The sequence below is a fragment of the Heterodontus francisci genome, chromosome 20, assembly GCF_036365525.1.
Source record: "Heterodontus francisci isolate sHetFra1 chromosome 20, sHetFra1.hap1, whole genome shotgun sequence".
Classification (NCBI taxonomy): domain Eukaryota; kingdom Metazoa; phylum Chordata; class Chondrichthyes; order Heterodontiformes; family Heterodontidae; genus Heterodontus; species Heterodontus francisci.
Window position 1 is genome coordinate 9369893 of NC_090390.1, and position 14285 is coordinate 9384177.

Below are 14285 nucleotides of genomic sequence, written 5' to 3' on the forward strand. Positions count from 1 at the left end.
CGCCCTCCCTGCCACTCTGCGTATTTTCATATCACGAGCAATTCCTGGTGACATTCCTGGCCATATGAGGATAAATATTACATTCATGGAATGGAAACACTAGCACCTGCCTCTGGGCTGCTCTTAGTTATTTTGTTTATTAATTAATTGAATAATTGATGCAAGTAGATATTTCGCTGCACTCTTGAACTTTTCTCTGAACTTGGACTGAGTCACCCCATAAAGAAATGTGTTTGTGCAGCAACTTAAATTCATCAGCATAAATCCAACTTGTAAAAATAAATATGTTGAATTATTGTTATTGGGATTTATTCCTGTAATGGTATAATGTAAGAAACATATGACATATGTCAACCACAGAAGTATGAAGTTGGCAGAACGGCAAAGAGTAAAATCATAGACTTCCTTCCACTCTCCATCTCTGGGTCACTGTGATTCTCCCCCTTGCTTTGACCCCTCAGTCCCTTATGGACTCGACTGATGTTCAGGAAAGATCCCTGGAAATAATACATATTGATCCGATACAGTATGACATTGATGAGAACGAGAAGTAGATCCGCTGTGGCCATGGCCACCAGGTAGCGAGTGGTGCCGGTGGAGAGTCCGCACTTTCCCCGGGACAGGATCACAATTGCCAGTAAATTAACTGTAAAAGAGAGAAGGGAAAAGAGACTGGAATTCACCGTGTCTGACCCAGACAGGATTTTAACACCAAAAATGCATGAGTTTGGGTCAGCTCAGAAATCAATTTTTTGAAGATCTCAACGCTGACCATAACTTACCAACTTCCGTGTTTAACGTAGTGGATTGACGATGGACAAGTAACAGTTCCCAGGAAGGTTGGCAATTTAAACATTTTACTGAGGTTGTATGTCTCTGATTTAAACTTGTTTCCATGTTTCACTGTGACCAGCCTGGTTTCCCCAGGCATCTGGAAAGCAGCAGCTGAGGGGAAGAAGACAGCTTCAGCGAGAAGCTAGAAGTGTCTTTGCAGCACTGTTTTTGGGTCGGAAAGAGTAGGAATGCTTTCCGATGACTCCCAAAGCTTCCCATCTGTTAGACTATCAGGCACCCTCATGTAAAGAGCCGCAATGCTCGGGATCAGAATCTCACCAGATCGGGTCACACAATCCTGGGATCAGACACCCAATGCTTCCCCAGCCGGATCAGACAATGCCCCAGTATCAGACCAAATCCATCCCAATATCGGACACCACTGACCTCAACCGAGATCAGACCATCACCCCTATCCCAGCATCCAACACATATCTCCCCCACCCTCATAGGATACTCTCGCCAGGTCTGGACCATTCCAATCCTCATAACCGAGACCCACTCCCTCCCATACCCGGATTCAACACTCTCCCTGAGATCGGATCACCTCATACAAAGATTAGATGGCTCTGCCCCTCCGGAGACTCACCAATGTGTTGGGATCATCCCGCACAGAGTCGGACACGCTCGGTGTCAGGAATGTGACCTCACTGCTCATTCAACCTGCACTGGAGTACTCCCCGTCTGACCGGAAGCCAAACTCTCCATCAGACTGACTTCAGGGTGAGTAACTGTCAAGGACGAAAGGTGCACGCTGTGGTTTTCAAACCTTACAGCATACCGGGAGAAACCTGGTTTTCCAGACACTGCGGGCTGAATTTTATTGGGGCGCCATGCTCCGCGGCTGAGCACTTTCAACTCAGCGGGGTGCCTGCATTCAGCCGACGCCGAAGAGCCCCCGTGATATTTCGCACGGGGGTTCATTTGAATAGTGGGAGCAAGGTGACCGCCCCCGATGACATGTGCGGGCAGCCGCCGCATCCCCGGTACTGGCATCCAGTGCTACCGGCAGCCGCCCGTCGCCATTTTTAAAGGGCTTTAAGCCTTCACAAATAATTTAAATGTTTAAAGGCAAAATGTAGTGGAGTGTTATTAAACATAAAAATAAGTGATGGAGGCCCTTCCCCACACCCCTCCCCAACCCCATGGTCATTTTCAAAGAACAAAGAACAGTACAGCACAGGAACAGGCCATTCGGCCCTCCAAGCCTGCGCCATCTTGATGCCTGCCTAAACTAACACCTTCTGCACTTCCGGGGCCCATATCCCTCTATTCCCTTCCTATTCATGTATTTGTCAAGATGTCTCTTAAACGTCACTATCGTACCTGCTTCCACCACCTCCTCTAGCAGCACGTTCCAGGCACTCACCACCCTCTGTGTAAAAAACGTGCCTCGCTCATCCCCTCCAAACTTTTCCCCTCGCAACTTAAACCTATGTCCCCTAGTAACTGACTCTTCCACCCTGGGAAAAAGCTTCTGACTATCCACTCTGTCCATGCCACTCATAACTTTGTAAACATCTATCATGTTGCCCCTCCACCTCTGTCGTTCCATGAAAACAATCCGAGTTTTTCCAGCCGCTCCTCATAGCTAATGGCCTCCAGACCAGGCAACATACTGGTAAAATTCTTCTGTACCCTCTCCAAAGCCTCCATGTCCTTCTGGTAGTGTGGCGACCAGAATTGTATGCAATATTCTAAGTGTGGCCTAACTAAGGTTCTGTACAGCTGCAACATGACTTGCCAATTTTTATACTCTACGCCCCGACCGATGAAGGCAAGCATGCCATATGCCTTCTTGACTATATTATCCACCTGCGTGGCCACTTTCATTGACCTGTGGACCTGTACGCCCAGAACTCTCTGCCTGTCAATACTCCTAAGGGTTCTGCCATTTACTGTATATTTCCCACCTGCATTTGACCTTCCAAAATGCATTACCTCACATTTGTCCGGATTAAACTCCATCTGCCATTTCTCAGCCCAAGTCTCCAACTGATCTATAATCCTGCTGTATCATCTGACAATCCTCATCATTATCCACAACTCAACCAACCTTTGTGTCATCCGCAAACTTACTAATCAGACCAGCTACATTTTCTTCCAAATAATTTATCTATACTACAAACAGCAAAGGTCCCAGCACTGATCCCTTCGGAACACCACTAGTCACATCCCTCCATTCAGAAAAACACCCATCCACTGATACCCACTGCCTTCTATGACCGAGCCAGTTCTGTATCCATCTTGCCAGCTCACCTCTGATCCCGTGTGATTTTTGTACCAGTCTGCCATGCGGGACCTTGTCAAAGGTTTTAGTAAAGTCCATATCGATAACATCCACTGCCCTTCCTTCATCAATCATCTTCGTCACTTCCTCAAAAAACTCAATCAAATTAGTAAGACACGACCTCCCCTTCACAAAACCATGCTGTCTCTCGCTAATAGGTTCATTTGTTTCCAAATGGGAGGAAATCTTGTCCCGAATAATCCTCTCCAATAGTTTCCCTACCACTGACGTAAGGCTCACCGGCCTATAATTTCCTGGATTATCCTTGCCACCCTTCTTAAACAAAAGAAAAACATTGGCTATTCTCCAGTCCTCTGGGACCTCACCTGTAGCCAATGAGGATGCAAAGATTTCTGTCAAGGCCCCAGCAATTTCTTCCCTTGCCTCCCTCAGTATTCTGGGGTAGATCCCATCAGGCCCTGGGGACTTATCTACCTTAATGCTTTGCAAGACACCCAACACCTCCTCCTTTTTGATAATGAGATGACTGAGACTATCTGCACTCCCTTTCCTAGGCGCATCATCCACCAAGTCCTTCTCTTTGGTGAATACTGATGCAAAGTACTCATTTAGCACCTCGCCCATTTCCACTGGCTCCACACATAGATTCCCTTCTCTGTCCTTGAGTGGGCCAACCCTTTGCTCTTTATATATGTTTAAAAAGCCTTGGGATTTTCCTTAATCCTGTTTGCCAATGACTTTTCATGGCCACTTTTAGCCCTCCTGACTCCTTGCTTATGTTCCTTCCTACTGTCTTTATATCCCTCAAGTGCGTCGTCTGTTCCTAGCCTTCCAGCCCTTACAAATGCTTCCTTTTTCTTTTTGACTAGGCTCACAATATCCCTCGTTATCCAAGCTTCCCGAAACTTGCCAAACTTGTCTTTCTTCCTCACAGGAACATGCTGGTCCTGGATTCTAATCAGCTTACGTTTGAAAGACTCCCACATGTCAGATGTTGATTTACCCTCAAACAGCCGCCCCCAATCTAAATTCTTCAGTTCCTGCCTAATATTGTTATAATTAGCCTTCCCCCAATTTAGCACCTTCACCCAAGGACTACTCTTATCCTTATCCACAAGTACCTTCAAACTTATGGAATTATAGTCACTGCTCCCGAAATGCACCCCCACTGAAACTTTGACCTCCTGGCTGGGCTCATTCCCCAATACCAGGTCCAGAATGGCCCCATCCCTTGTTCGACTATCTACATACTGTTTCAAGAAGCCCTCCTGGATGCTCCTCACAAATTCTGCCCCATCCAAGCCCCTAGCACTGTGAGTCCCAGTCAATATTGGGGAAGTTAAAATCACCCACCACCACAACCCTGTTACCTTAAAATCTTTCCAAAATCTGTCTACATATCTGCTCCTCTACCTCCCGCTGGTTGTTGGGAGGCCTGTCGTAAACCCCCAACATCGTGACTGCACCCTTCCTATTCCTGAGCTCCACCCATATTGCCTTGCTGCATGACCCCTCTGAGGTGTCCCCCCGCAATACAGCTGTAATATTCTCCTTAACCTGTAATGCAACTCCCCCACCGCTTTTACATCCCCCTCTATCCCGCCTGAAGCTTTTAAAGCCTGAAACATTTAGCTGAAAATCCTGCCCTTCCCTCAACCAAGTCTCTGTAATAGCAACAACATCATATTACCAAGTACTAATCCAAGCTCTAAATTCATCTGCCTTACCGGTTATACTTCTCGCATTGAAACAAATGCACTTCAGACCACCAGTCCCACTGTGCTCAGCAACATTTCATTGCCTGAAATCACCATCTATTGATTGTACAAGAACCCCAACCATTCCTCCCAACCTTCAATCTTTTGCCCTTCAAATCCTTCCCACCGTCCCCACACCCAATTAAAGTTGATTTCCCTGTTCCTCCACCCCTCACGCCCTGAAAATTCTGTTGCTCCCCCTCCCCATCAGGTTCTCACCTGTAACTCCGTGGGGAGTTTTGAGGGCACGCAGAGCCCGAACGGCGGCTGCAATATCCAAGTGAGAAGGCCGCCGTCTGCAGGTAAGTTAATTTGAAAGTCAAAGAACAAAGAACAAAGAACAGTACAGGAACAGGCCATTCGACCCTCCAAGCCAGCGCGGATCTTGATGCCTGCCTAAACTAACACCTTCTGCACTTCTGGGGCCTATATCCCTCTATTCTCTTCCTATTCATGTATTTGTCAAGATGTCTCTTAAACATCGCTATCGTATCTGTTTCCACCACCTCCTCTAGCAGCATGTTCCAGGCACTCACCACCCACTGTGTAAAAAACTTGCCTCGCACATCCCCTCCAAACTTTGCCCCTTGCACCTTAAATCTATGTCCCCTCGTAACTGACTCTTCCACCCTGGGAAAAAACTTCTGACTATCCACTCTGTCCATGCCGCTCATAACTTTGTAAACCTCTATCATGTCGCCCCTCCACCTCCGTCGTTCCAGTGAAAACAATCCGAGTTTTTCCAACCTCTCCACATAGCTAATGCCCTCCAGACCAGGCAACATCCTGGTAAACCTCCTCTGTACCCTCTCCAAAGCCTCCACGTCCTTCTGGTAGTGTGGTGACCAGAATTGCACACAATATTCTAAGTGTGGCCTAACTAAGGTTCTGTACAGCTGCAACATGACTTGCCAATTTTTATACTCTACGCCCCGACCGATGAAGGCAAGCATGCCGTATGCCTTCTTAACTACGTTATCTACCTGCATTGCCACTTTCATTGACCTGTGGACCTGTACGCCCAGATCTCTCTGCCTGTCAATACTCCTAAGGGTTCTGCCATTTACTGTATACCTCCCACCTGCATTAGACCTTCCAAAATGCATTACCTCACATTTGTCCGGATTAAACTCCATCTGCCATTTCTCCGCCCAAGTCTCCAACCGATCTATATCCTGCTGTATCCTCTGACAATCCTCATCATTATCCGCAACTCCACCAACCTTTGTGTCATCTGCAAACTTACTCATCAGACCAGCTACATTTTCCTCCAAATCATTTATATATACTACAAACAGCAAACATCCCAGCACTGATCCCTGCGGAACACCACTAGTCACATCCCTCCATTCAGAAAAACACCCATCCACTGATACCCTCTGTCTTTTATGAGGGAGCCAGTTCTGTATCCATCTTGCCAGCTCACCTCTGATCCCGTGTGACTTCACCTTTTGTACCAGTCTGCCATGCAAGACCTTATCAAAGGCTTTACTAAAGTCCATATAGATAACATCCACTGCCCTTCCTTCATCAATCATCTTCGTCACTTCCTCAAAAAACTCAATCAAATTAGTAAGACACGACCTCCCCTTCACAAAACCATGCTGTCTCTCGCTAATAAGTTTGTTTGTTTCCAAATGGGAGTAAATCTTGTCCCGAATAATCCTCTCTAATAATTTCCCTACCACTGATGTAAGGTTCACCGGCCTATAATTTCCTGGATTATCCTTGCCACCCTTCTTAACCAAAGGAACAACATTGGTCATTAAAGTTCATTTTAATATGGGTGTCCCAGCCTCCGGTAATATGTGACAGGCCCTTCTCGACATCACAGGTAGAGTTGGGCCTCTCCGCGCAGCATTTTACCAGCCCCCGCTCCGTGAAGCACGGCGTCGAGGCGCCGGTAAAATTCAGCCCTGCCTCTGTAATCCACCCCCCCCCACCCCGCTAATATCCAGGCCTAAGAATTGGAACAAAAGCAAAATAATGAAACTGTTGTAAATCTGTTCGCAATCGGGGAATGTTAAAACGGTGAGCAGTTCAGGCAGCTCTGTAGAGAGAGAAAGAAAGTTAAAGTTTGGGTCCATAACCTTCCATCAGAATTGGAAGATATTAGAGTTTAAGGGGTTTAATTCATTGAGAGAAACTGCGAATAGTGGCCTATAGGGGGAGGAAAGAACAAAGGGGAAGGTCTGTGATCGGATGGAGGGTGATTCAATGACAAAAGGGATGATGGTGTAAGACGAATGGGACAATTAAAGAAATAGAAGATCGGTCCAGAGGAGGTGTAAATGGTTACAACAGAAAAACAGAGGGAGAAGGAAACATGGAAAATCTGGAAAAGAGAACGTTCCAATGGCCCGGTAATTTGACCAAATATGGTGGGTAGATCCGAGAGTTGTGGACCAACCTACCAGCTATGTATGAGTAGGGGATCCCCATCTCAAGTTCCAGCCCACACCCACTCCACCATCAGTGATTTTGGTGTCGCCTTCACAGGCCGTCCGAGATGATGCAAACGATAGTTATAATCTAAACATTTTAACATCAGTGTTGAGTCCGACAGGCAGTAAAACGCCTAATTGAAAAACATGATGCTGTTCTTCATTGAGATTCAGGGGCCCAGGATCGAGGGTTCAGGTGAGCCATTGACAAAAAGAATTAAAGAGACAAGTTAACAGAAGCTCGAGGTCAAGATTACAGACTGATAGGAGGAGTCCAGGAAAGAAATCACCCAATCTGCACTCACTCAGTGTAAGTCTACAGCAACTGGAACTCATAGTAATACAAGACCACTAGCAGCAGGTCTCCAAACCTAGTTAGTGACCCACGCTTAGTACAGTTCTAGAATGGCAGATTATCCCAATAATGCACAGCCAGTAGGGCTCAGTTTGTTCCACTATTTCTAGGCACACACACTCAGTACAATTCTACAGTGACAGATACTTCCAGTAACAGATGGTCACTGGGATAAGGTGTTCCACTCCGGTCAGTGACCAACAATCAGTACAATCCGACAGTTACAGATACTCCCATCAATGCATGCTCACTGTGATCAGGTGTTCCACTCCGGTCAGTGACCAACAATCAGTGCAATCCAACAGTGACAGATACTCCCATCAATACATGCTCACTGTGATCAGGTGTTCCACTCCGATCAGTGACCAACAATCAGTGCAATCCAACAGTGACAGATACTCCCATCAATACATGCTCACTGAGATCAGGTGTTCCACTCCGGTCAGTGACCAACAATCAGTACAATCTGACAGTTATAGATACTCCCATCAATGCATGCTCACTGTGATCAGGTGTTCCACTCCGGTCAGTGACCAACAATCAGTGCAATCCAACAGTGACAGATACTCCCATCAATACATGCTCACTGTGATCAGGTGTTCCACTCCAGTTAGTGATGAACAATCCGTGCAATCCAGCAGTTACAGATACTCCCAGTGATACATGGTCACTGGTATCAGGTGTTCCACTCCGTTTAGTGATCCACACTCAAAGTCCTACAGTGACACATACCTCCAGTAATACATGGTCACTAGGATCAGGCGGTCCACTCCAGTTAGTAATGAACAATCAGTACAATCCTACAATGACAGATTCTCCAATTAATACATGGTCACTGGCGTCAACTCTTCCAATCCATTTAGTGACCCACACTCAGTACAAGTGTGCAGTGGCAGATACTCCCACTAATACATGGTCACTGGGATCAGATTTTACAGTCCGGTTAATCAGATGGCGTTGGCTGGATTTTACAGTGGTCAAAGAACAAAAAACAGTACAGCACAGGAACAGGCCATTCGACCCTCCAAGCCTGCGCCGATCTTGATGCCTGCCTAAACTAAAACCTTCTGCAATTCCAGGGTCCATAACCCTCTATTCCCTTCCTATTCATGTATTTGTCAAGATGTCTCTTAAATGTCGCTATGGTATCTGCTTCTATCACCTCCCCTGGCAGCAAGTTCCAGGTACTCACCACGCTCTGTGTAAAGAACTTGCCTCGCACATCCTCTCTAAACTTTGCCCCTCTCACATTAAACCTATGTCCCCCAGTAACTGACTCTTTCACCCTGGGAAAAAGCTTCTGACTATCCACTCTGTCCATGCCGCTCATAACTTTGTAAACCTCTATCATGTCGCCCCTCCACCTCCGTCGTTCCAGTGAAAACAATCCGAGTTTATCCAACCTCTCCTCCAGAGGCTAATCCAAGCTCTAAGTTCATCGGCCTTACCTGTTATACTTCTCGCATTGAAACAAATGCCCTTCAGACCACCAGTCCCGTTGTGCTCCGCAACATCTCCCTGCCTGTTCTTCCTCTTAGCCTTACTGGCCTTATTTACTAGTTCCCCATCATGTATTTCACTTGATGTCCTACTGCTCTTGTTCCCACCCCCCTGCCACACTAGTTTAAACCCTCCCGAGTGACGCTAGCAAACCTCGCAGCCAGGATATTTGTGCCCCTCCAGTTTAGATGCAATCCGTCCTTCTTGCACAGGTCCCATCTGTCCCTGAAGAGATCCCGATGGTCCAGATATCAGAAACCCTCCCTTCTACACCAGCTCTTCAGCCACGTGTTTAGCTGCACTATCTTCCTATTTCTAGCCTCACTGGCACGTGGCACAGGGAGTAATCCCGAGATTACAACCCTAGTCTTTTAACTTTCTACCTGACTCCCGAAACTCCCCCAACAGGACCTCGTCACTCTTCCTGCCTATGTCATTGGTACCAATGTGTACCACAACCTCTGGCTGTTCACCCTCCCCCTTCAGAATGCCCCCTGTCCGTTCAGAGACATCCTTGACCCTGGCACCAGGGAGGCAACATACCATCCTGGAGTCTCTTTCACATCCACAGAAGCGCCTATCTGTGCCCCTGACTATAGAGTCCCCTATAACTAATGCTCTTCTGCGCTTTGTCCCTCCCTGCTGAACAACAGTGCCAGCCATGGTGCCACTGCTCTGGCTGCTGCTGTTTTCCCCTGATACGCCATTCCCCCCCCAACAGTATCCAAAACGGTATACTTGTTAGAGAGGGGGATAGCCACAGGGGATTCCTGCACTGACTGCCTGCCCCTTCTAGCGGTCACCCATCTATCTGCCTGCACCTTGGGTGTAACCACTTCTCTAAACTCCTGTCTATGACGCTTTCTGCCGCCTGCATGCTCCTAAGTGCATCCAGTTGCCGCTCGAACCGATCCATGCGGTCTGTGAGGAGCTGCAACTGGGTACACTTGCTGCAGATCTAGTCGTCCGGAACGCTGGAAGCGTCACGGACCTCCCACATCTCACAGGTGAAGCACTTCACCCCTATAACTGACATTTCTAGCACTAATTAATTAATTAATTTAAAATAAATAAATACTTAAATACTTATTGAATCCTTATTAAATGGTCGCAGGGCTTCCGGCGCTGGGCCGGAAAGATGAGGGTTCCCCACATCTGTCTTTTAGCGCCCCACCCCATGGGGCAATCCTCCAATCTTTACAATTCAAAATTTCAGGAGGGGGCTCCCGTTCCTTTTAGATGGGGATCCCACCTCCTGAGCTGCCAGTCGATTCGAGGGTCGGCAGCTCGCAGTATTAGGAGCGCCACTAGAAGCAGTGGCCACAGCTGGTACTGCAGAGCCCTCTGACCCAGTCATAGCACTGGAACCCGACTGTCGTGGTGGCTGTGTTGGAGTTGCCGTGGCACGTCCTGATGGCCTTGGTGAAGCGCGGCTGGTGTGTGGTTTTGCAGTCCAGTGAGAGGAGGGTCTAAGGGGCTAAATTATTTCCAGTAGGGGTCCACTGTAGGCCATGAATTGTCCACTGAGATGGGTCCTTACCAGCCGCAAGCATGCTTAGTATTACAAGGCGTCCTAACAAGCTCCCAGAAATATCACTGGGCATCGGGGAGGTGATGGGCCATCCACCCCACTGCCCCCTGCTACCCGTCATGAGACACCATGACACCTCCAACCGCCTCTGATTCTACCTCATGGGGCCACACAAAATCCAGCCCACCCAATAGAATTCTACAGTGACAGATGCTCCCAGTAATGTATGATCACTGGAAGCAGATGTTCCATTCTGATTAGTGACCCACACTCAGTACATAATAATAGAGCCGTAGAGTTATACAGCACAGAAACAGGCCCATCGGCCCAGCTGCCCGCTCTGGCCATCAAACCTGTCTATTCTAACCCCGGTTTCCAGGACTTGGCCCAAAGCCTTGTATGCTAGGGCATTTCAAGTGCTCATCTAGATACCTCTTAAATGTTGTGAGGGTTCCTGCCTCTACCATCCCTTCAGGCAGTGCATTCCAGATTCCAACCACCCTCTGGGTGAAAATTCTTTCCTCAAATCCCCTCTAAGCCTCCTGCCCCTTACCTTAAATCTATGCCCCCTGGTTATTGACACCTCCACTAAGAGAAAACGTTTCTTCCTATCTACCCTATCTATGCCCCTCATAATTTTGTATACCTCAATCAGGTCCCCCCTCAACCTTCTCTGCTCTAAGGAAAACAACCCTAGCCTATCTAGTCTCCCTTCATAGCTGAAATGCTCCAGCCCAGTCAACATCCTGGTGCATCACCTCTGCACCCTCTCCAATGCAATCACATCCTTCCTATACTGTGGCCACCAGAACTGTACACAGTACTCCAGCTGTGACCTAACTAGTGCTTCATACTGCTCCATCATAACCTCCCTGCTCGTATATTCTATGCCGCGGCTAACAAAAGCATGTATCCCATATGCCTTCCTAACCACCTTATCTACCTGTGCTACTGCCTTCAGTGATCTATGGACAAGTACACCAACGTCCGTCTGACCCTCTGTACTTGCTAAGGTCCTACCACCCATTGTATATTCCCTTGCCTTGTTAATCCTCCCAAAATACATCACCTCACACTTCTCAGGATTACATTCCATTTGCCACTGCTCCGCTCATCTTACCAACCCATCTATATTGTCTGTAATCTACGGCCATCCTCCTCATTATTTACAACATCACCAATTTATGTGTCTTGTGTGAACTTACTGATCATACCTCCTATAAGGGATATGGTGGGAGCGCGGGTAAGTGAATCTGAGTCCACGAAAAGATCAGCCATGATCTTATTGAATGGCGGAGCAGGCTCGAGGGGCCGGACGGCCTACTCCTGCTCCTAGTTCTTATGATCTTATGATCTTATGATTCACGTCTAAATTATTAATGTGCACCTGAAACAGCAAGGGTCCCAGCACTGATCCCTGCGGCTTCCAATTGAAAAAAACAACTCTCGAGGATCACCCTTTGCCTCCTGCCACTAAGCCAATTTTGGATCCAATTTGCCTAATTGCCCTGGATCCCATGGGCTCTTACCTTCTTGAACAATCTCCCATGCAAGACCTTATCAAAAGCCTTACTGAAGTCCATGTTGTAGACTACATCAACTGCTTTACCCTTACCTACATACCTAGTCACCTCCTCGAAAAATTCAATCAAATTGGTTAGACAGGATCTCACCCTGACAAAGCCATGCTGACTATCCCTGATTAATCCCTGCCTCTCCAAGTGGAGATTAATCCTGTCCCTCAGAATTTTTTCCAATAGTTTCCCTACCACTGATGTGAGACTCACTGGCCTGTAATTACTTGGGTTTATTCCTGCTACCCTTCTTGAATAATGATACCACATTTTCTGTCCTCCAATCCTCTGGCACATCTCCTGTGGCCAGAGAGGATTTGAAAATTTGTGTCAGAGCCCCTGCTATCTCCTCCCCTTGCCTCACATAGCAACCTGGGATGCATCTCACCTGGGCCTGGGGAATTATTCACTTTTAAGCCCACTAAAACCACTAATACATCCTCCCTATCAATGCAAATATGTTCAAGTATATCACAATCCCTCTCCTTGCTATCTACACCTACATGGTCCTTCTCGATAGTGAACACAAATGAAACGTAATTATTTAAAACCTCGTCTACGTCCTCTGGATCCACACAGAGATTGCCACTTTGGTCCCTAATGGACCCTACTCTTTCCCTGGTTATCCTCTTGCCTTTAATATGCTTATAAAATGCCTGGGCTTTCCCTTTATCTTGCCAGTCAGTGTTTTCCCATGCCTCCTCTTCGCTCTCCTAATTAATTTTTAAGTACTTCCCCCCCTACACTTTCTATACTCTTCTAGGGCCTCCGCTGTTTTCAGCCCTCTAAATCTGCCATAAGCCCTTTTTTTTATCCAATCTTCTAGATCCCTTGACATGCAGGGTTCACTGGACATATTGATCCTACCCTTCAGCTTTACGGGAACATGTTGGCCCTGAACCCTCACAATTTCCTTTTTGAATGACTCCCACTGGTCTGATGTAGAATTTCCTACAAGTAGCTGCTCCCAGTCCACTTTGGCTAGAGCATATTGAAAGCGGCCTTCCCCCAATTCAATACCTTATTTCCGGTTCCTCTTTGACCTTTTCCAAACTACCTTAACTCTTACAGAGTTCTGGTCACTATTCCCGAAATGCTCCCCCACTGACACTTCTACCACTTGTCCAGCTTCATTCCTTAGGATTAGGTCCATTACTGCTTCTTCTCTTGCAGGACTTTCTACGTGCTGGCTCAAAAAGCTCTCCTGTATGTATTTTAAGAATTCTGCCCCTTTTAAGCCTTTTGCATTAAGACTATCCCACTTAATATTGGGGAAGTTGAAATCCCTATTATTAGTACCTTATTATTATTACCCTCTTATTTTTACACCTCTCTGAGATTTAGTAGATGATAGTAGAATGAAGGGTAGGTAGTTAGTTTGATCTTAGAGTAGGTTAAAGGTTCGGCACAACATCGTGGGTCAAAGGACCTGTACTGTGCTGTACTGTTCTATGTTCTATGTTCTATTTGCCTACATATCTGCTCCTCTATCTCTCCCAAACTGTTTGGATGCCTGTAGTACACTCCCAGCCAAGTAATGGCCCTTTATTTAAGTTCTACCCATATGGCCTCATGTGAGGAATCTTCTGCGATATCATTCCTCCTTGCTGCAGTAATTGACTCCTTGATCAATAGTGCAATGCCATCTCCTCTTTTACACCATCCCCCCCACCCCCGCCACCGTCACACCTGAAGCTTCTATAGCCTGGAATATTAAGCTGCCAGTCCTGCCCGTCCCTTAACCATGTCTCTGTGATAGCAATAATGTCATATTCCCATGTGTTAATCAACGCCCTCAATTCATCTACCTTACTTGTAAGACTCCTTGCGTTAAAATAGATTCAATCCAGCCTTGCATTAGTCGTTTGTGCCTTAACAGATTTATATTTGCTCTGCCTTCCAGACTGACTTAGTTTCTCTTCTATGTTTGGCTATGCATCACACCCTCTGTACCTCCACTCTGTATCCCATCCCCCTGCCAATTTAGTTTAACCTCCCCCCTCCTCCAACAGCACTAGCTAACCTTCCTGCAAGGATAT

The 14285-nt window shown here is 46.9% G+C and overlaps 1 long non-coding RNA gene across 1 annotated transcript in view; it reads right to left on the reverse strand.

Moving 5' to 3' along the window:
* Positions 1 to 308: 308 nt before the first annotated feature.
* Positions 309 to 14285, reverse strand: part of LOC137380897 (uncharacterized) — a 67290-nt gene continuing 53313 nt past the window's right edge. Inside the window, exon 3 of the long non-coding RNA XR_010977086.1 lies at positions 309 to 646. This is a non-coding gene — a long non-coding RNA (uncharacterized lncRNA). The remainder of the gene's footprint in view (positions 647 to 14285) is intronic.